At 40.5% G+C, this 8653-nt stretch overlaps 1 long non-coding RNA gene across 1 annotated transcript in view; it reads left to right on the top strand.

Moving 5' to 3' along the window:
* The first annotated feature begins 145 nt into the window (after positions 1 to 145).
* LOC116698980 (uncharacterized) overlaps positions 146 to 8653 on the top strand; it is a 20634-nt gene continuing 12126 nt past the window's right edge. The window contains exon 1 of the long non-coding RNA XR_004334333.1: positions 146 to 376. This is a non-coding gene — a long non-coding RNA (uncharacterized LOC116698980). The remainder of the gene's footprint in view (positions 377 to 8653) is intronic.

The following is an 8653-nucleotide window of genomic DNA, read 5'->3' as shown; positions in this document are numbered from 1 at the left end:
ACGTTGTGTGGAATCAATCATGTTATTTTGGGTATTTAAAAAGAACACTGATATAGGAAAACGGGTCAATTTGACCCGAGGACAACACGAGGGTTAAGCGAGAAATAGGTCATGCAGTTGCTGAATCTTGCTGATTTTTGTCAGATTTTGAGAGACTCTAGTCACGTTCATCCCGCTAGTCAGTTTCGGGTTAGCACTCCACCAATCAGATTGTTCATTTGAGTCCGACTGCCGGCAGAGCCCGCCTTCCGACCGAGCATGTCAAGTCGGCCAAAATGAAGGCCGCCGGCCCCTCCGACGGACGACGGCACGGAGCACACCGAACAGACTCGAGTCACCGACCTCGTCAGACTGTCGGCCGTCGGACGATTATCGGGTTGGTGGGTCAGGGCCTTAATAAAGCTAGTACTGCTAGCTACCGCCATCATGGCTTAGCCACGTCCATGTTTGCCGTGTGCAGGCAATCCACGTCCGGACTTTAAAATCGCATGTAGCCCCTTTTACATTCAACTGTATAATTTAAACGTGTCTATCTTGAAGGCAAAAGGATTCCTGTTATGAAAAGCAACACATTGTGCATCAAGCTGCCATCGTCAACAGTTCAATTGGTTAACATTTGGGTTGTAGTCTGACTCTGAGGTGGTTTGTTCCCCTGTTTGCTGTGGTTTCAAGTTGCTTGTGCTTGTATGAACTGAACAGGAGGTATTTTAATAGTGAACACTGGCTTCTGATTTTAGCGCAGATACTCTGACCTGAGCACAACACATCACACGGCTCTGTCGAAACCACAACAACTTTTAATACTCTGTAATCCAGAAGAACACAAACTGAACAGCAGCACCATAGATTTCCCAGCATTCTGTGTTATGTGAACCTGAAAATATTCATCTAATGTGCATTACAGGGATATTTAAAAGCTTTAAGTAATAAGTGCGTCATGATCCTTCAAATGCATTTGGAGCTCACAAGCCTCTCAGCAGTAATATGCAAACACATTTTTATTAGGGTTGTGTACTGAGTGTTTTTAGATAGCGAGATGGCACGGAAGAACACTTTTAGCAATTTTGCACCTGCCCTTTAACACTCTCATCATTGTGTGGACAAAGGGGGGATGTTGGTGCCTACATCTTTTACAGCCACCTTGCTGATGACCTGAAAGAGCAATGTGTTGACATCACATTATAAAGCAAATAACAAGGACTAAATGTGTTTTTTTAAATTATTGCAGTGATGTTGTGCTGTGATCTTGACATAATTCTGAGGCTGAAAAAAATTTCACCCAGTGTGAGTAACTGGTGACCCATCTGGCATAAGCTAATGAAGGTTTCATTCTGGCCCTGAACATATAAACACAGAGCATGGATGCCGCAAGGGTGACATATGAGAGCAACATTTACATAATTACCTTTCTTTAGTTTTCTTCTTTGCTTTTGTCTTTCCTGCTCTTCTTCTATCTCGCAGTGCCTTTTCGATGATGTGTGTCCTTGCAGAGCTCCAGACAGAAACACCTTTTGTGAAACCTGTTGAATGAAGAAAGAAAGAGCACATCCACCCAGCTATTTGTGTATCCATCCACCCACACACATGGTTGCAGAGCTTTTAATCATGTGCCACTCTGTAATATGCTCTCTAAGGTGGGTGATGTGTGTGTGTGTGTGTGTGTGTGTGTGTGTGCGTGTGCGTGTGTGTGTGTGTGTGGTTGATTCATTTTTAAAAATGTATGCAGAGGGATGGGATCAGGAGAAACAAGTTGTAGTCTAACTATTCATCTTACCCTTCATGTTCCAGAAGAGGGTAAAGAGAAGAATAGTTGATGACGATTCATTTCTTTTCTCATGTCTTTTTATACTCCGGTGGATTTCTGAGGACTATGGTTACCTGGTCCTCAGATCTCTGCGGGGTGAATCCAGACAGCTAGCTAGACTATCTGTCCAATCAGAGTTTTGTGTTGAATGACTAAAACAACTTGTGAACGTACACATTCCACCAAAACAAGTTCCTTCCCGAGGCGATTTTACTGCAACATTATTGCTTCATCCGGAGCTTAGTACCGCCCAAGACGACTGTGGTTTAAAGAAAGTTTAAAGAAATGCCAATAAACAAGAGCACGTTTTCTCCCATCCATGAATGCTGTGTGGACTTGCTAGACCTTCCCTCCCCCCTACACAGAAGAAAATATCTGATTAAATCAAATGAGTCAGTCTTTCCTCATATATGACACATTCTTTTCCCTCATTCATTCAAGTCCCAAACCTCTACTTAGTCCTTTTGTTTTCAGTGAGTGGAGAGTGGATGCCGGCAGAATGACTTACATAATGTGATCATACACACACACACACACACACACACACACACACACACACACACACACACACACACACACACACACACATACTAAATTACACACTTTCCACACCTCAGGTAGAGCATACCACAAAGGACTAATGTTATAGTCTTTCTCAACTGCTCGTCTGGAGTGGGGATTTATGAGGTACTTATCCAAACTCCGTGTATCAGTTGCAGTAGATGGCGGTTGGCACGCCTGCAGTACTCCAAGTACTTCTAATAATATTTTTCCACCTAAAAAAGGGCCACCTAAAGAAATCTGTCACTTTATTTAGAGGTGGACCAAAAATAAAATTGTGAAATTTGAGTCCAAGTTTCAATGTCATGTGAAATTACATTTCATTAAAATGTAATTAAAAATGTAATTAAAAAACATTCAAAATGTAAAATAAAATTTTTAAACGACGTGTGACGTAAGATACACAGCACGTTAGGGGGAGCGGGAAAGATAAAGAACACGTAATTTAATAGGGAAAGTTTAACAACACATTTTAGTTGCACAAAATGTACATTTTGTAATCTTTACAGTTAGGATTTTACGGATACAGATATTTCAAAAAACGATACGAATCATGAAAATACAAATCATGAGCATGTCAAATGCCATGTCGGGCAAAAATAAAGGGCTTGTGCCCATGGGCCCCAAGTTGGGTGGGCTTGGTTTAAGTTTACGCACTATTTAGAATTTTTTCCACACTTTACCTTGCAATCAGACATTCTTGTCTAACTTTATGGTGGAGGAACTGAAGCCGGTATCGGTGTTCTCTTCAAATCCACCATACTTTGTTGACAAAACATAAATTTTACCTGACAGAACACGCGAGTTGTTGGTTTACCGCTGCCTCGATTAGTTGGTTTGCTTTTTAGATTTGTTTGTCACTAACCAATTAAAGCACCAAAGTTACACAATAACACTAACTAACTAACTGAATAAGGCAGCGCTAGACCAGCAGCTCCGATGTTTTGCGAGATAAAGTGATTGATTTTGTCAATGGAGTCTGGTGGTTTCAATTTTAGAACCTGGGCTTTATTAATAAGGCATATGCATTGTGGAAGGTTTGTCTAATAGTAAGATGAAGTCATTAAGTCAAATTGAAAACCTCAAAACACATTTTCTTTCCCATTTCCATTTCCCCTCTTATTAAAATGTATTCTATAATTTCAGCATAATGTAAAATGAGAATTAACGTGAAAGCACTAGCATTTTCCAATTTGCAGACAAAGTGTTGCATAACCCAGAAAATGAAAATTCAACAGGGTTGTGCATATTTCATAAGGCCCACCCCGGACGTCTCCTTTCCCTATGCATGCAAGACTTTGCTATTTCTGAACATGAAGCAGGATCTTTTTCTGTGTGCAGTAAAATACTAATATGCTGTAGAGAAGCCTTTTGACTAAATCTGGCATTTGCACAAACATGTTTATTAATGTGCACCTGTTAAATAAACTCAAGATAAAGCTATAGCACTTTTCTATTTTTAATGACCACTTTAAACACAACAGGCACCATTCACACACGAGGCTGCCGTACAAGGTGCCACCTGCTCATCAGATGAACATTCACACACACAATTTGGGAATCAGTGTCTTAATAATAATAGTGTATACTTGGTTAATCCCGCAAGGGGAAATTACAATGTTTTCACCCTGTTCTTACACACAGGCCATGCTCTGTTCCTACACGTGCACTAATGGAGAGTGCTTAAAGTGAGGGAGCTGGCCACAGAAATGGCCCCAAGCAGTTGTGGGTTCAAAAGCACCTTGTATGCACCTCTCCAGCTACCAGTCCCCCACCATAATTTTAGTCCATATGGGGACTTGAATCAGCAACCCTCTGGTTCCCAACACAAATCCCTACTGATTGAGCTACTGGCACCCGCAATCCAAAGCCAACCCCATCTTACCCAACAACCCTTTTTTACACAATTTAGACTGCAGTGGCCAGGGATCAAACCACCAAGCTTCCACTCATGGTTAACATAAAGTGTTGATGGCTTATATAATATTCCAAATAGCATTGATATATCCATCTATCTTCATCCGTTTATCCAGTATCGGGTCGCCGGGGCAGCAGCTCCAGCAGGGAACCCCAAACTTCCCTTTCCCGAGCCACGTTAACCAGATCAGATTGGGGGATATCGAGGCGTTCCCAGGCCAGGTTGGAGATATAATCTCCATAACCTACTCCTGGGTCTTCCCCGGGGCCTCCTCCCAGCAGGACGTGCATGGAACACCTCCCTTGGGAGGCGCCCAGGAGGCATCCTTACCAGATGCCCGAACTACATCAACTGGCTCCTTTCGACGCGAAGGAGCAGCGGCTCTACTCCGAGCTCCTCTCGGATGACTGAGCTTCTCACCCTATCTCTAAGGGAGACGCCAGCCCCCCTCCTGAGGAAACCCATTTTGGCCGCTTGTACCCTGGATCTCGTTCTTTCGGCCATGAAGCATTGATACAGTCAACATGAACAGAAGTAAAATATCTTAGCTTTTATACAATAGTACAAAATTAATTGTAATATTAATTAATGTTTTGTCCTGCTGCTACAACATATGCAAGCATATATAGTAGGGCCCTGAAGAAGAATCTTCTTCCGAAGAATAGTGTCTCTTTATATTCAGGACAGGAACCTTATGGCATATGACTCACCCTGCTGAGTATGCAGCCTGTGACATTGATCCCGGAACAGTAATAACCCAATCCTTTACTTACATCTCAGACCACCTCTGGCAATTAGATCCTCTGAGGGAAGGGCTGTATCTTGAAATGGATGGAAGGTACGTAAATTAGGATGGATAGACATATTAAGGATGAGAGGCCACCAGAGAGAGAGATATGACTTCATCATAAGGGCAAAGGTAACAGAAATGTGGTCCAAGCCAGACTGAAACCAAAATGGACCATGTTAATTTGATAAACTAAAACAGATGATCCCCAACCACTGTTTTTTTTTTTGTTTTACTTAGTTTTTTTTAGAAAAGGCTGCTATGGTGACCAAACACAAGCCTACGTGACTTGGACAACACAGATCAATATTGCTGGCAAACACTGTGACACCAAGAAGCACAAACAGTACATATGAATCAGTTACTCTTCTGAATGAGACAGGAGGGCAGAGGTTGGCTGCTAAATCCTCTGTGTCCATAAAAATCCACAGAGCAAGGTAATATTCTTTCCTGCTGCTGCAAAGCACTGTGGAGCCAGTGACTTTAAGCTTTAACATAAACCTACTGAAGAAAATCCTAAAGCAATTAAGCCTATGGCGTCATTACTGACAGGGTACAGTGCGCTCGGGACAGTTTACTGATTGAAGGAATAATTTGGCATTTCGAAATTACACTTGTTAATATCCCACAGAGAGATCAATGGCAGTCAGATCCAAAGTATCCAAATGTTATTGGGTATATGTGGTAATTACAGCAAATCATGGATAGGATATAGGGTATAATCACAGATATATATAGGGTAGATATAGGATGGAATCACATAGGGTGTATGTGTTGGTGCATGTGTGTGTGTGTGTGTGTATGTATGACTTTTTCATTCAACAAAATTTTGTAGGTGTCTTATATTCAGACGTCATGAGGGACATCATCATTTGCACTAGCACCAGTTGGAAATGTCTTTAAATTCCCTTCAGTGGCATTTTTTGTTGCCAGACATGGTTATGGTTTAATGCTTCTCATTTTCCAAGGTAATAGTCAAGATTAGAAAAGACCAAGTCATATTTAAATGTTAAGAAATATCTATGAATATGTCAGTGAACCTCCAGCCCTGCTTGTTCTATAAATTCACTCTGTGTGAACCTACACCAATCCCTTTTACCTGTACTCATGATCAGTGTGGAGATGATTTATGGGTTTAATGGTTCACAGTTTAAAAAGATGATCCATGTCATTTAGTGCTGCCAACATGCGCAGTTGACGGCGACTGTAGTTGGTCCCTTTTCCCTTTTGTTATTCGTCCCAGGTCTCTCCATCGGCAGATGACTCTGCACAGTTTTTCAGTTAGGAACCTTTATCCTGAGAGTCATATTTTCATGCACTTATTCCTTTTTTATATTGTCAGACTAACACCAGACTTCCCCCTGCAGAGACCCTGCAGGCCCTCAAGTGGTGTCATGGAAAACTTCACGCTGACAGAGGAGACAGCCTGGTTCTCATTCCTGCTGACAAGCCAATGAAGTGGCTGCAGGAGGTTTAAAAGTGTGGCTAAATAATCCAAAAATATCAACAAAGAATAGCAAAGACTGAGAGCATCAGATGTGTTCAGTGAACGCATAAATTGATGGTACTAATAGTAGAAATCAATAGTGTGAGGCCTGGGACAATATGCCTTTTGTCCCGATTCAATTATTTCACGAGACGTGGGTGTTTGTATTGCGATTTACAATTATTGCGATTTTAGAAGTATTGTTTTTTTTTTTTACCACTAAAACAAAAGTTGAATGATATACTTCTGGAGACAATATATCATGAGGCATTTGTCTTTCAAGACATTTAATTACCACATTTCCTACTACAGGCTATAGCACCTCTTAACATGTCATCACTGGGTGCTATAAGACTTTTAGACACCTCACTACTGCACTAAGTGCAACCTGGACAATTGGTTTATTTACATTTAGCATACATTTTAGCATATTATTTAAGCAGTTGCACATTTTTGTTTTCCTATCCTGTGTATATTCAAATATTTGTTCTTTTATTTTATTTCTATTATTATTATCTCATGTATGTTGTATGTATGTATATTTTATTCCTAGTATCTAATTTATATGTATATTCTGTGTTGAGTGACTGATGTACGTGTGCTGCTGTGACACTGTAATCTCCCATTTTTCTTGGGATACAAGATATAACCGGTAATTTCTGCTTTGGTCTGTAGTCGCCATCTGTGGTACCATGAAAACAATATTAAATATTTGGGTGAATTATTGGTAAATAAAAAAAATGATTCTTGGGAAAGAAGCAAAGATTGTCGCAAAAATATCCCAATACATACAGTACATCTGATTTCTCCTCCCACCTCATGTACTATACATATAATTGATTTTAAACCAGGGACTGGGAATCGCGTCCCACATTTATTTTGTGAAGTGGTCACGTTCCCATATCGCGGTGACCACCACAAAATAAACAAAACCATTGTGTCCTTGTTGAGGAATCAATAGCTCAAAATAACGCCTTCACAGTTTTGGTAAAGTGTTCCTGTGTTTGCCTAGTGGTTATTAGACCAATCTTTTGTATCTTTAGATTTTGCCTAGTGTTTTTGGATTTCTTACCCTTGTACTGAACCCCGCCTACAAGACAAGACTTTAATTTCAAACTACTGTGTGTACCAGTCTTGCTATTAAGTCCTCCTTTGTCTGTTGGTACCATTCTGTCCCTGATAATTATGTCACACAAAGGAACTCTATCTTAAAAAAAAACCTCTTTCCATTGCCAGGGACATGTCACATCCATTGTGATAACAGCAGCTCCTATTTAAAAATCTGCAAGATATAGCCTAATACAAGGAACAGTTGACTGTTCTTACTTAACAGAAGGATAACGCTTCTTTACACTCCACATATAAAAAATAGGACTTATTTCCCACAGGTAAATAAAATACTACAGTTTGTGAAATTGCAATTCAGTGATTTCATTTTAGTATATATTGCATACCACTGCAGTTTTTCTCCTTTTACATCATGTTCATTACCTCAAAACGTGGACTTCCTATCACTTTGTTGAACTTTTTAAGTGTTGTAAGAGCATAAAGGGTTTTTAACTGTTCCCTTAATGAATAATGCCTGCAGTAACATCACATGTTCAGCAGCCAGTAGGACGTCAGGTGCTGCCAGGGAGCTGACAGTCTGCAGTAATGAGACTGCTAAGTTGTCAAGCAGTCAGGCACACAAACAACTGGAGAACAAAGGTGATGAGCCATCTAAAACCATTTTAGGAAAATCCAGGCATTATATTCTGTTCAACTGCAAGAGCAAAACAATAATAGTAACCAACAAGCAGAAAAGAGAAGTCAATACACAACTACAGCGTCTGTGGTTTGTGTCTCGGTTGAAATATTTCAATTAGTGGAGTGAAAAGGCACTTTCATGGCTGAGATGATGATGGCAGATAAGCAACTCATCCTTGTATCAATTAATTGGTTTGCCTGTAGCACCATCTCTTTAGCTCTCGGTTTAACAGATGTCTCAAACTGCTTTTAATTGCAGCTCACATCAGCAGCTCATCCCTTCCTTGCAATTAGGAAGTTTGTTTAATCCCTTCAAGACATGTACAGTATATCTGCTGAATAGTATGGAGG

Source organism: Etheostoma spectabile, chromosome 12, assembly GCF_008692095.1.
Source record: "Etheostoma spectabile isolate EspeVRDwgs_2016 chromosome 12, UIUC_Espe_1.0, whole genome shotgun sequence".
Classification (NCBI taxonomy): Eukaryota; Metazoa; Chordata; class Actinopteri; order Perciformes; family Percidae; genus Etheostoma; species Etheostoma spectabile.
Note: the sequence above shows the minus strand (reverse complement) of the source record. Positions and strands in the feature narration are given on the sequence as shown.